The following is a 14,627-nucleotide window of genomic DNA, read 5'->3' as shown; positions in this document are numbered from 1 at the left end:
ATTTTCACCATGTTGGCCAGGCTGGTCTCAAACTCCTGACCTCAAGTGATCTGCCCGCCTCAGCCTCCCAAAGTGCTGAGATTATATGCATGAGCCACCACACCCAACCCTGAATGATGTTTTTAAAGTATAAAATGAAGAAAGAGCTTCTGCTCTGAGATATAACAACAATGGTAGCTTTTTATTTTCTTATACAAAATGGCATTTGGTCAGCTGGTTAAATTATGGTCTGATTTTAAACCTCACTTCCATTTTATTGGGGAGGTTTTGTGTGAATTAACTTTGGAGAGTATGAGTAAAGTAGAAGGATTAAAAAAAAAAAAAAAAGTCCGGGAGCAGTGGCTCATGCCTGTAATCCTACCGCTTTTGGAGGCCAAGGTGGGTGGATCACCTGAGGTCAGGAGTTCAAGACCAGCCTGGCCAACATGGTGAAACCTCGTCCCTACTAAAAATACAAAACTTAGCTGGGCGTGGTGGCAGGCGCCTGTAGTCCCAGCTACTCGGGAGGCTAAGGCATGAGAATTGCTTGAACCCAGGAGGCAGAGGTTGTAGTGAGCTGAGATCACACCACTGCACTCCAGCCTGGGTGACAGAGTGAAACTCTGTCTCAAACAAACAAAGAAACAAAAAACAAAGAAAAACCCCAATTAGAAAATAGGATTGTTCTGGCAGGGCGCGGTGGCTCACACTTGTAATCCCAGCACCTTGGGAGGCCGAGGTGGGCAGATCATGAAGTCAGGAGTTCGAGACCAGCCTGGCCAACACAGTGAAACCCCGTCTCTACTAAAAATACAAAAAAAAAAATGTATCTGGGCGTGGTGGTGGCGACCTGTAATTCCAGCTACTCGGGAGGCTGAGGCAGGAGAATCGCTTGAACCTGGGAGGCGGAGTTTGCAGTGAGCCAAGAGCATGCCACTGCACTCCATCCTGGGTGACAGAGCTGGACTCTGTCTCAAATAATAATAATAAGAAGATTGTTCTAAGAATTTTTCATATGTATTTATATTCCCACTCTTCCATTCCTCTGCAGCATACTTGTATGAAAAGAGATATCTCATGGAGCATAGTAAACTCTGATAATTCATTTTCCTTTGGTTGTACCAAGTTTTCATTAACTGAAGAAATTTTCAACTAATTATCAAACTGGGATTTTTTTTTTCAAACATTTATTGACTACCTTTTCTGTGCAAGGTACTAGTTAAACCAAAAGAGGACAAAGACTTGGGTCCTAAACTCCCCCACAAAAGGAAAAAAATATGAAAAAAAAATGACAAGAACAAGCTCCGATTAGAATAAGTGCAATGAGACATGCATAAACTAGGTATTAAAGAATGCAGGAAAAGGAATAAATATTTTGCTTCCTAGGATAAAGAACATGTGCAGAAGGCATTAGACAATCCACGGTAGGACAGAAACCTGTTGAGGTAGAAGGAAGGACATAGATAAAGGCACAGAGGTCTATAAGGCCAGAAGATATGCAGGGACAGGGCAATAAGACACGTGTAATTCCAGCTTGGGGTGCAGGAGGCGATGAGGTAGATGAGGCTTGAAAGATGTATTAGCTACCAAATACCACAGTAAAGAGATTGTGTGGGCACGTACTTGCTTTCTCCCTTTCCCTCTGGCCGATGGAGTAACCTGACAGTCTATTAAGGAAACAAAGCTGTCATTTTGTTTTAAAGAAAATAACTCCAGGGAACTTGTGAATAATAAATTGGAAAGGAGGCAGTTCAGAGGCAAGAGTAACAGTTCAGAAGTTACTGTAAAAGTTCCTGTAAGAAATGGAAGAGCTGAAAGAGAACTGGATTCCAGATGGCATTTAAGTCAGGTGTGGCTACTGGTTGATCAGTTGAGAGGTGAGAGATGAGTCAAGATTTGCCTTCAGAGGCTCCCAGGCTCCACACAGGGGAGGTGAGCAGCCCACGGAATAAAGTTGAGTGAGCACATTTGAGCCACGATCAAATGCCATTAGGTAATTCCAGCACAGACACTTGGCAGGTAGTTGGAAATATGGTTACAAGTTAGATCTGGAAATTGTTCAAGAATTATAAATAATTGTTGATGCCAAAAAGATAAGATTATCTATGGAAAAGTGTGTTTTAAAGAAAGCGATAGGAAAAAAAAAAAAGCTCCTCTCTAATTTTCAAATATCTTCTAGTTCTAGGAGGAACTGGTTAGATCTTTTGTTAAGTATGTGTTTAAACAATGTCAGTTTTGTCTTTTGCTAATTTCAGCTTGTTAAATTCCCATCTCACCGAAACTGTAGACAGGTGACTGTGAAACTCCCCCAAGAACTGGCCAAACCCCTCCAGCACATTCCATCCCACTACTGGGGTGCTATCAGGAGGGAGGTTGGAACAGGTAGAAATAACTGAAGAGATGGGAAAGGTTCTTTAAAGAAAGTAAGATGAAGAAACACTGTGCACTATGGTAAAACTTGTAGCCGAGAACAAAGAGTAGGGTGAGCATTTTTTAATTCAAAAGTAACTGAGACGGAAAGAAACAATAACCACTGTCAATGAACTCAGGAGCAACTCTCTTGGAGCTATAAAACAGCTTTATAGCCTGCACAATCTTGTTAGGAGACAGCTCATTATGGCATAATTTCATATATACAACACATAATAACCACATGGTTGCTATGAAATTGTTAGCCTAGAACTGGGCTATTAATCCTGTTTGCATGACACAGGGCTTGTGAAGAGAATCAACTGTGTTTATCTTTCTCCTTTATATGCAGAGGCAGGGTTCTTGCAGTAGGTGTGTAATATCTTACAGGTATGTTGTATTTAGCCTGATCAGTGTTTTAAATCAAAGAAAATTTAATACAGGTAATGAATTCAGACTTTTTATAAAAGTCTCGACTTCTGGATTGTCTTTCAAAAGAAGATAAATTCATAATATTGGTCCATTGCTCCTGTGCTGTGATGACTGGCAGCAGCTGAGCAGTGGCTGCCCTCTTCAGTCTGGGTTCTCCTGGGTGCCATAGTCTCTAGCACTCTCTTCTGTCTCTTAGACAGAGAGGCCAAGAATTAGTGTCAGTCTTGCCTGAGCTATCACTTTCCTGATCTTAGGCACATTGACTCATTTATTTTATATGGCCCATGTAGTCATATGAGTTGTAACCTGTGCTTTAATCTTATGAACTGAAAGTGACTTCTAAGGTTACTTCAGAATGAAGACTGTGGTGATATGATGTCTAGATCTGCTCCAAGCAAGGGCACTGGCCATGTAGTCTGCTGCAGCAAACAGCATATACTCTAGAGAATGAGGGGTCAGCATGAAGATTATAGCAAGGGGGGCTTGTTCAGGCACAGAGATAAAGGAACGTAGTACCTTGGCAATAAAGAGGGAGGAAGTTCAAATGAAAGTGAGGTAAGCTCAGGCTATTTGCTCAAAATGACAAGGAGCATGAAGGATATATTTGTCAGGTAGGATTACAGTACAGGATAGAAAGAGTAGTTCTGTCTTTGTCATATAGTTAGCTTGGAGATTCTTGGACTCCCATCAGAAACAAGGCAACAGGCTGGGCACGGTGGCTCCTGACTGTAATCCCAGCACTTTGGGAAGCCTAGGTAGGCAGATCACGAGGCCAGGAGATGGAGACCATTCTGGCCAACATGGTGAAACCCCGTCTCTACTAAAAATACAAAAATTAGCTGGGCGTGGTGGCGTGTACCTGTGATCTCAGCTTTCGGGAGGCTGAGGCAGGAGAATCGCTTGAACCATGGAGTCAGAGGTTGCAGTGAGCCAAGATTGCACCACTGCACTCCAGCCTGGTGACAGAGTGAGACTCCATCTCAAAAAAAAAAAAAAAAAAAAGGCAACAACGAAAAAAACAAGAATCTAATCCCTGATGAAGAAGATTGTTAAGAACACAGATAGAAATAGACCCCAATCCCATTCATTGGACTTCCTTCCTTCCTTCCCTTTCTTCCTTCCTTTCATACCACCCCTTCCCTTCCCTTGTCTTCCTTCCTTTTTCTTTCTGCACTTTCTTCCTTTCTGTCACTACCAGATTCTCCGGGTTCATCTTGTCTATTCCCTGCTCTGTGCTAGAATTAGCCATTTTTCCAAGGATGCCTTGTCCCTTTTATTAGAGAATGGCATTAGAAGCAAAGACCTGGGTGCTAGTACCCCTGGTATTTCGCGTTGCCAGGGGACTTGGGAATCTCTAGCTCACTCTCTCCCCACTCTTCTGGCATTCTCCTCCATAAATGAATTTGGAGAGTCTCTCTTACAGCCCCACTGATCTAACGCTATTGGTCTCACATCTCTCCCCTGCTGAATCACCTTATGCTACTTCCTTTCTATTGCCTCTTAACCAGGACAGTGTCCCTGCAGATTCTAGTATTTGACCTTAATATCTTATTTTGAGGTTTTATCTTCCTTTGAAGTTTAACATTGTTACTTGTGCTGTGATACTTTCTCCTTCAGGCCCTGACCTTGAACCTTGTGCATCTGAAGTATACATGTGGGTTTTAGGGATGAAAAACACTTTCTTCCATTCAGAGACTATTCAGAGGACCTAAATAAATTTGACTGGCCATTGGAAACTCTCTAAGGAGCTCAGAGTTTAAAAATATATGAAAGCTAGAATAAGGCTCACAAAAACAGGAAAGAACATAAAAGCGTGCATACTCCTATAAGTAGACATAGCAGCATGGCGTCATGGTAAAAGACCATGAACCCTGGAGCCAGATGCCTGCATTGAAACTTCAAACCTCAGCTCCTCCACCTTTTAGTCCAACGTATTTGCTCAAGCCCTTTAACTTCTAAGTTCAGTTTCCAAATCACCAAAATAGAGAAATTAGTAATAGCCACCTCAGTAATTATTTATTTTTATTTACTTATTTATTTAATTTTTTGAGACAGATTCTCACTCTGTTGCCTAGGCTGGAGTGCAGTGATGCAATCTCAGCTCACTGCAACCTCCGCCTCCTGGGTTCAAGAGATTCCCCTGCCTCAGCCTTCTGGACAGCTGGGATTACAGGCGTGTACCACCATACCCGGCTAATTTTTGTATTTTTGGTAGAGACAGGGTTTCGCCATGTTGGCCAGGCCGGTCTTGAACTCCTGACCTCAGGTGATCTGCCCGCCTCAGCCTCCCAAAGTGCTGGGATTACAGGCATGAGCCACTGTGCCTGGCCCACCTCAGTAATTATTGTTAGAGTCAACCGAGTAAATATACATAAAGTGGTCAGAACAGTGCTTGGAACAGAGAAAGCTCTAAATGAATATTCATTATTGTTGTTATTATTGTTATTGTTGAAACAGATGGTATCAGGTAAATTGAGACTGGGATCAACTCAGTCTTGCATACAAGGCCAATAATAATTCATGAAGGAAGGTTTTGTTTTGTTTTGTTTTAGGTTGGGGTGTAACATTTATGATCTGTCTGGAGAAGAACAGAGAAGGTTTAGGACTATTACTTAAGAGAGAAGGTGTGATGCAACAGAGAAAGTAGAACAAGGTAGTTTTAATTTTTTTCCTTACAAGAGAATCTCCACTCTAGAAGAATCACAACACAGATGCTTATCAGGGAGATAAGTTCCAGATAGAAGAGGAGAGAATACAAGAGCAATTAGAATCTTCAAATGAGTTCAAGGATTAGAACCAAATGAATGTCATCCTGAGATATAAAGGGGACCTGTAGTTATGATTGTGGCTCCACTGTTAGGAGTCTTTAAATAAATTATGGAAATACAGTCAGAAATTGGAGGTTGGGAAATGATGGCCCAGTTTTCAAAAGGGAGCTCGGTACTGAATAGATGTCAAAAAACATTTGAAAAGTTATCATAGGAGAGAAAGTTATAATTTATATGTTGATTTTAAAAGTGCAGAGTTAGGCTTGAGTGCAATGTAGAAGAAGACAAACAGCAGTTAACTACAAGAATTTTTTGAGAATTGGAGCTGTTCATACATGAGGGTCTGCACTGCTTCCCATCCCAGGGCCACCTCTTCTAACCCATGTCTGAGCTGTTTATCAGGGAAGCAGCATTTGATAATCTGGTCAAATTCGAAGCCATTCATTTGAACACCTTTTACTACCAGATGGAGTCACTGTACCTTCAAAAGCACCAAGAGATGTGTTCTGTCTCTTCCAGATTCCACATGATGTCAATCTTTCCTCTGCTTCTCCCCAAACCCACAACCCACTGGACAGACCCAGTCTTGCTGGTGCTAAGAAATAGATTTTGAGGGAATTAGAAGAGATTCTGCTTAGGCTTCTAGCCAAAGTATAAACTGTTTCATAATCTCTGCTTTGTGGATAGCGGAGCTTCCACAGCTATTAGTAACATGGCCCTTTGACATCCTTTCTGCATATTACCAGCTCCCTCAGGATCCCTGATGAGCGGAGTAAGATGCTGGAATTCCCAGCTTCTTGCATAAAATACGAGAAAATGGAGCCAAAACGTCACTTCAACCTCTGGTAGAAGACTGGGTGATTAGAGCACAAAACAGGTTATCTTCTGTCAGGAATGTTCAGGGGAAGATTCTTGCCTTGGACAGGAAATGAGACTAAGATGTTCTTTGTAGCAAACTGATAACCATGACCTGACTTTTTGAAGATGATATTGCACATAATGATCACATCTCGGCCCCCAGACTGGATTTCTATCCCAAATCCTCTGCACCAATGATACTATACTGCAAAGACGATAGTGAGTTTATCCATCCTTGCAATATCTCTTTATCTATTCAAAGCACCTATTTCTAAAATCTCACATTACCCTTTATTTCTCTTCCTCTAATCACTACATAATGATTTAAAAAATATCTTCCATGCTTTACTTTCTTGTTTGAGTATTCAAATTTTAAAAGAATTATTTAATGTTTACACTGGGGTTGGAATGGGTAGAGAAGCGTGGGATAAAGAACCTTCCAACGGGCATCTTGGAATGCTTAACCCTTCACGTTAGAGTACATTTTAGCATATGTCTTTATGCCTTGAGGTTAATCTGCCTGGTTTAATCTTTTCCTCTGCCTATATATTTTATATTCAAAGAAGACTGACTGCAAACACCATGTCTGCTTCATTTTTCCTTTTTTTCACAGATCCAAGAGACTGACTCAGGCTATGAATCAGCTACGTAAGTTCCATGAAAGGGCTATGTCTTCTAAGAAAAAGGATCACGCTGACCTCCACTTTCAACAAGTTGCCTCTAAGCATGAAGTGACCCTAAGAGATAGGAAGATAAGGAGGTAATGGGTCTGGTTGAGACCAAGCATCCAAACTAAGAAATAAAGTTTGCATATGGTAACAACAATAATAATATTACAAATGGGACATAAGACATATCTATAAAGGGAACTAAGGTTTCACTAATAACACTGCATCTAATATTTCTGTGAATCCCAAGTGATTACTCACATACTAAAAAGCAACCACCTAACCCTCTTTGTCTGTTTTGTAGTATAAGAAAGGATAAAGAGAGAAATTTGTCCCTGGCGTTACATTTTCTTATGCAAACTGATGTAAATCACACATCTCAATGTTGAAAGCTTGTCTGACAAGCATTTCCAAAGCACAAAACAAATCTCATAACAGGTTAACTTGCACTGGGCTGTTGTTGGCAAAGGACTTTTAGTACTTCTGAGAAGGCTGAAAAATAATTTTTCTGCTAGGAAAAAAAATGTACCCAAATATAATGGTGTATTAAGGGATTAGTGCTAGATTAAAGTATTCTTTCTTCTCACAACCAGGGACAATCTTTTGATCTAATCTAAGAGGTAATCTAATTTTAATGCAAGTGGAAGAACTGAAAAGCTGCACAGAGTATAAAAAGAAGGACTAAGGTAGTAGAGAAAGAGGATCTTCCCTTTGCCAGGTAGGGGATCCATCTGATAAGCTGGTATACGCCTTAGACTTACTGCTGTATGTGTCCTAATAGTTATGACTCCATAAGTCACTAAGTAAAGATACACATTTAAAACTTGGGGATTGACATAGCGGGAGCATCGTTATCTTGGACAAGCACCACCATTCTAAAGTTCCCCGTGATCAAAAACTGCCTAAATCCAAAGGGCATCAGCTTAATGGCTAAGGTCAGCATGACTATAAACCACAAATAACATCCCAGTCCAGAAACATTCCAACCATAAGATAAACCCCTCCCCGACCAGAGACAGGTTAGCCCCAAGATAACTTCCCTTCCAGAGACATTCCAACCCCACCATAAATTTCTCCCCCACACAGAAACATTCCAAGCCTGTGATAAAGCTCTCTCGCCCAATAAATACTCTTAGTCTGTAAGAGAGAGTGCTCCTGTCCAAAAATTGGCCAGAAGCCCCTCTCAGGTTTATTCTGCAAAATTAACCTGTCTTTGACTGTTGAGCCGCTTTTCGTGTTTCTTTCCTGTTTCTTTAACTCTTACAGGGATCTCTTGGTTCAGAACACATTTGAGGGCCTGTTATATACTAGGCATTATCATATTTCTTGATTCTTTTAAATTTCATTGATTTCAATATCTAAAACTTCCCTATTAGGTACCTTTTTCAGATGAAGCAAACTAAAATTTAGAAAAGTTAAGCAATTTCCCCAAGGTCATGTTAGTATATATCTGGGAGAACAACAATTTGAATTCACATCTTTCCGACTAAGCCAGGCTGAACCCTTAATGACCTTTCTCAACTATCAGCTCACCTCTCCCCATAATGCATATTTTACAGCTCAAAAAGGAGAGGAAGGAAAAACCTTTAAACCCATTGCTAGAAAGGGTGTATTACGTACAAGGCAGAATGGCAAGCACAGGAGAAATCATTAAAGAATGTCATAAAAGACCAAAAAAAAAAAAAACCCATCCCAAGATTTGTCCTCTTATATATTGGGAAAGAGACCTGTTCCCCCATGGCATGAACCATCAAGAAAACCGACTGTCTTTAGATTTTCATAAATAAATCCTCAGCCTTGGATTGACATTTTCTTTATGAAGCCATAGAGAAATAATTGCTACATATTTCAGAATGTTCTAGTTCAGCACTGTCCAAGAGAAATGTAATGTGAACCACATATGCAATTATAAATTTCCAAGGATTCACATTTAAAAACTGTACAAAGAAATGTTAAATTAATTGTAATAATGTATTTTGTGTAGCCCAATATAATCAAAATATTATTTCAACATCTAATGTATATAAAAATTGTTGGAGATAATTTATATCTTGATATGAAGTCTTTACAATCTAGTATATTTTTGTACTTAACAGCACACTGAAACTCAATGCTAAATTTTCAGTGCTTTAGGTGAAACATAGTTTTATTAGAACAAAAATTGTGTTTGATGAAAACTATTTTACACTGCTTGAGTTTTTAAATTTAAATGGAAATTATACTGAAATAAGAATTAAAATTATCTGCTTATTCATACTAGCCATATTTTAATTATGTAATAGCTAGTGACTACTATATTGAACAGCAGAGTTCTAGACAAAAAGAAAATATAAGATTTTCTCATGCTACATCTAAGACATTCATAGTAAGCAACTATGAAAATGAAAGCTAACTCCAGTGTACTCAAGGCAGAGAAAATGGAAGACATTTACCATAAATCTTCCATATGCCCTTTTATCTTTTGATGATTGTCCACAATATGAACAGGACAGGGCAAGTGCTGCAGGTAGGTTGTCTGTTCTTCCAATACCATTCTCGTAGAACTGACTGGCTAGAGAAAGGGTGACACTGGCTAATGTGTCCCGACTCATGGAAGACCTGTTGGCCACCAATACTTTCTGCAACTGAAACATTTTTGGAAGGTAATTTTAATACTGGTCTAGAAAATCAAGCACTAATACATAACTGCTAATTTTCAGCTGAGGTATGCATGAAATAATGCCGTTTATGTAAAACCAAAAATTGATTCAAGTGTCAAACAAGTTTATACACGACTAATCTTGGAATTGCCTAACATGTGAAAAAACTAAGAAGTAAAATTATCTTGATGTCTTGGAAGAATGTATCTAGAAGTCACCATGCCTGTCTAATAAACAGGGACTTGTACCCAAAAGAAGCACCAAGGTACTTAGATGAGCTATAAAACTATACTTCATCATTTGTTATGCAAACCCCCGAGGACTGAAATCTGAATTTTACTCCTTTTCAGCCACTGTTTCTAAGCTTATCTCCCACAGACCTTTATATATATATATATATTTTTTTGAAGACCTGGAAGAAAGGTGATTCATCTCTATGATGGGAGAATTTCTTGAAGCCACAAAGTGATGAGAAATTGATGTTCATAATATTAGTTGCCAAGAAAAGACAGGTCACCATTCTCTAAATTCTGGACTTTCTTCTTAGGCTGTAAGCCCTTGCATTAGTTTTGATCATAACTTACTTCATGGACCATCTTCATTTAAAAGTATGTAGAACCAAAAGTATATAATATTTATTTTAAAGGCTATAGTATCTCTAGTACTGTAATTCATCACCTTATTTTCTCTGTCCCCAAATATCTGAAAGATATGACATGCTCTGATTAGTATCAGTGGCTCTCTATGGCAGGATATTTTTTATCAGAGCAGGGGAAAGATGTGTAATTCTAACACACTCAGTCCCAATTATTATGATTAGCCCTCTTCTCACCTCTAGACTGAGATCCACTAAAATATCAATGCATTTATGTCCTATAATAGCTACTTTAGATATACTTAGACATTATTTCTAAAACTTTCATGCTTAGAAGAATGTTTCACTTTTCAACAAAACTGGTACGAATACAACCTAATTTACAAAACAGATAAGGCAGTAGGAGTTTTTGCATTATAAAAGAAAACTTCAAAGGATTTCTCTAAGCAATGAGTTGCCCTAAAACATTTACATGATGATTCAAGCTTTTTTTTAAAAAAAGGATTTATACATAGCACCTTATGAGGGCATCTATTATAATGTTAAGTGTATCTGAACTAGTAAAACAATTATTTGTTCTAACTGAGGTTATTACCATTTTATTATTCAGGCCAGCAGCGCTATCCCAATCACCTGTGGAGCTAAAGTGACTGAGGTAGTCATATTATATTGAATGTTAATATTTTATTTTCCAAAAAGTATAATGAGTCTGCTTAAATAAGAATCCATCAAATTGAAAATTATTATTTTTGCTACCATAAATAATTCTGGAGTGGCAGTGGATCAATCAACACTATATCTGCTGTTGCCTTTTTAGGTTCGTGTGTTTGCTTGTTTTTCTCAAGGTAATTTTTTTTTTTTTTTTTGAGACGGAGTCTCGCTCTGTAGTGCAGGCTGGAGTGCAGTGGCGCCATCTCGGCTCACTGCAAGCTCCGCCTCCCGGGTTCACGCCATTCTCCCGCCTCAGCCTCCGGAGTACCTGGGACTACAGGCACCCGCCACCACGCCCAGCTAATTCTTTTGTATTTTTAGTAGAGACAGGGCTTCACCGTGTTAGCCAGGATGGTCTCGATCTCCTGACCTGGTGATCGCACGCCTCGGCCTCCCAAAGTGCTGGGATTACAGGCGTGAGCCACCACACCCGGCCTTCTCAAGGTAAATTTTTAATATGCTGTTGTTTTAACATATACAAATACGTTCTAAAATACCTTTATACTCCCATTGTTTAAATTATAGAGTTTTATTTTCTTAAGGATGTGAATAATTGTAAAAATAGTGTCTTCTCATATACTGAATTGGTACTGTAAGCAATCAGTAGTGAGGGGAGAGAGTTTTCTCACAGTGAACAGTTTTTTTTTCAATGATTCTGTATGAAAAGGGGCTAAGATATGAACTATCAGTCTAAAAAATCTCATTGCATAAACATGAGTTTGTACTAAGACAGATGTGTAGTGTCAAATAAGTGAAATAAAAACAAGTGATTAGTATATATTTTTACTTTTGAAATACCAGAAAGTTAAAGTACTTGATGGCTTATTTTTCAAATAAGATCCTAAGTTCCATCAGATGTCTCATTATTTTTCATCAGACCCACAGCTGGAAACTTGTAGGCTTCATATGCTACCTGGCTAGGCATTCTTCAACTTCTTGCCTCATCTCACTTTTTCCACTTAGAGAAAAACAATAATTCTTATTATTTATGGACAGAAGATAAGATCTCTGCTTGACTTATACTTTAAATTAAATAGGTCTTTTAGATTTTAGCTAAATGGCCAAGTCTCAGTCAAATTGTTTTTCTTTACTTAAGAAAGTGAAGGTCTTAGAAAATCATTTTAGTAAGTGATCTACAAAGAATATACAGGAAAAATGAAAATGGGTAACTAATTGGTTAATTGATCTTAACTATCAGTAGAAATTGATGGGCTTCATCAGTATCTAGGAGGCTGACCATTAACATATAACATTACAAAGAAAAAGTCTTTTTATTGAATGTGTAACTTAGTAGTTGTGCTGAGGCTACAATTAGGCTAATTCATTATTTTAAAAAACATTAAAATTTCAAGGTAATAATTGAAGAATGCAAAAACAGAGAAGACTGGAAATATTTTATTACAGTAGACAAAAACTATCTCAGGGCACTGAAGTACATTATTCGTCTTCATCATTCAGCAGGTAGCAAACCACAATGTCCAATTTTATAAGAAATTCTGACTTTTTCAAATCTTTGAGACTCAGTTGTAATTATATTATTAAAAAGCAATCCGCTGAGTCTCAGAAACAGTATGCTGAGTGAAAGAAGCCAGACAAGAAAAGGATACAATATATCATTTCATTTTTATAAAATTCTAGAACATGAAAAAGTAAACTATGGTGATAGAAATCAGATCAGTGGTTGCTTAGAGGAAGGGGAGAATTGGGCACGAGGTAACTTTTACAGGGTACTGAAAAGGTGAAAAAGTTCCCTGCTTTGTTATAGGGATGTGGATGGAGTCCACAATGGTATGCATTTGTCAAAACTCATTGAACAGTAGATGTAAGATTTGAGATTTTCATTGTATGTAAGTTATACCTCAATAAAAAAAAGTTAAGACCAAAGCAAACCATTGCTCAATCCAAACATTAAAATGAATTTCAGTGTAAGAAATCGGGTCTATCATGAAATGACTGTGAAGCAAAAATAGTTAATTTCTACAGAAAGAAGAGGAAAAGTAAACTAGAGAATGCCTGCCATGTAGAAATGGAAACCCTACTATTACTGAATCCTTAAAATATTGAGTTAGAATTTAAACACCTAGAAAGCCATATCAATAAGTGAAAATCTCTTTTGTATTCAATATATAAATTGTATTGAACTGAAAGAAACATGAAAATTACAGTTTTCTTAAACTTAGAATATAGGCTAGTTTCAATGCTCAAATTTGGACTAATAAATCATCTCTCTGAAAATCTATGGAAGAGTTTTCTTTTTGACTTTTTCTTTGCAGATTTGTTTTAACTTAAGCTTCACTGTGTTTTCTGACAATTGTGATGCTGTGGAAAATATTGACAAATTTGTGGACCAAGATAGACAATAACTCTTTGTATGGATATTTTAAACAATTTTTAAAATCCTAACACAGGATTGCTTATTGACAAGGATAAAATATAGAGCCATGGCTCAGAGTGAGCTAGTGACAATCATAATTTCTAAATGTTGATTTCCTTGATGACACGGGGACTGTCAACAAAAAAGAAAAAGTGAGTTCCTTTAAATGTCATATTTTGTTACATGAATAGTATGTTTCCTATCCAGAAACATAAATAGTATATTTTTCATAAATACTTTCCATCTAAATGTTGCCCAAAGCCATTGCCATTGTGAATAAATTTATAACAAAGCTCTTGTTGGTTGACAGTACAAGAGCCCATGTTGTTAATGAAAATACTAGCTCGGTGTCCTTTGTCTTTCACGAGCTCCCACTGTATCTGTTTGCTTCATTGATATTCACAGGAAATTTGTGTTATAATGAGAGAAAAAGAAGGGGGTTTTGTTGGAGCTAAGGTTCTGAGAGACCTTAGAAAGATGGAGGGGATGGTAGGGCTTGAGAGACAGCATAGTGGCAAAAGTGCCAGAACAATTCAAATCCAATAAAAAGAAAAAAATTGAAATTTGATGCAAAAGCAGAACTTCTTAGGCCAGGTGATACTCCATAGCAAAGAGTTGAGAAAGAATCCATCAACGCCACCTCTGTGGGAAACTCAGCATTGCTGTGACACACAGAAGATTGTAGGCTTGGGGAGAAATGCACTCCTGTACCAGGGGCATAGGTGCTGTTCATGATGGATGGTTTCCATGGTGGCCATAGGCAAGCTGATTTGAGGCCAATATTTCATGGACAACCTCAAATCAGCAAAAATAGTTAATTTCTATTAACTATTTAATAGAGATGGAGAAGGAGAAAAAGACTAATTTAGATATCATGTGATGCCTAAAGATGTTTGACTAATTTGTGGGTACATGTGACGTACTCTTCAACAGTGTCCCAGAAGTAACTGGCTAATGTAAAGTGTGCTTATTTTTGACAGTCAACTCAGTATTGACTAGCACTATCATAATCTTTTTTTTTTTTTTTACAAAAGAAAGAAAGGTTTAATGGACTTACAGTTCCACATCGCTGGGGAGGCCTCACAATCATGGTGGAAGGCAAGGTGGAGCAGCACATTTTACATGGATGGCAGCAGGCAAAGAGAGAGAGCTTGTGCAGGGAAACTCACATTTTTAAAACCATCAGACTTTCTG

General features: G+C 38.2%; 1 protein-coding gene and 1 long non-coding RNA gene across 53 annotated transcripts in view; one reads left to right on the top strand and one right to left on the bottom strand.

Moving 5' to 3' along the window:
* The window catches only part of NRXN3 (neurexin 3), a 1,722,001-nt gene that overhangs the window by 284,509 nt on the left and 1,422,865 nt on the right, over window positions 1–14,627 (bottom strand). The gene's annotated exons all lie outside the window — the stretch shown is intronic.
* The window catches only part of LOC129136907 (uncharacterized), a 61,128-nt gene that overhangs the window by 28,634 nt on the left and 17,867 nt on the right, over window positions 1–14,627 (top strand). Inside the window, exon 4 of one of the 3 annotated variants that reach the window (XR_008538938.2) lies at window positions 7,060–7,206. This is a non-coding gene — a long non-coding RNA (uncharacterized LOC129136907). Of the gene's footprint in view, window positions 1–5,372; window positions 13,586–14,627 lie in introns of those variants that run through there. The other 2 variants (XR_008538937.2, XR_010151250.1) reach the window with 2 other exon arrangements.

This window comes from Pan troglodytes, chromosome 15 (genome assembly GCF_028858775.2).
Source record: "Pan troglodytes isolate AG18354 chromosome 15, NHGRI_mPanTro3-v2.0_pri, whole genome shotgun sequence".
NCBI lineage: Eukaryota > Metazoa > Chordata > Mammalia > Primates > Hominidae > Pan > Pan troglodytes.
Note: the sequence above shows the minus strand (reverse complement) of the source record. Positions and strands in the feature narration are given on the sequence as shown.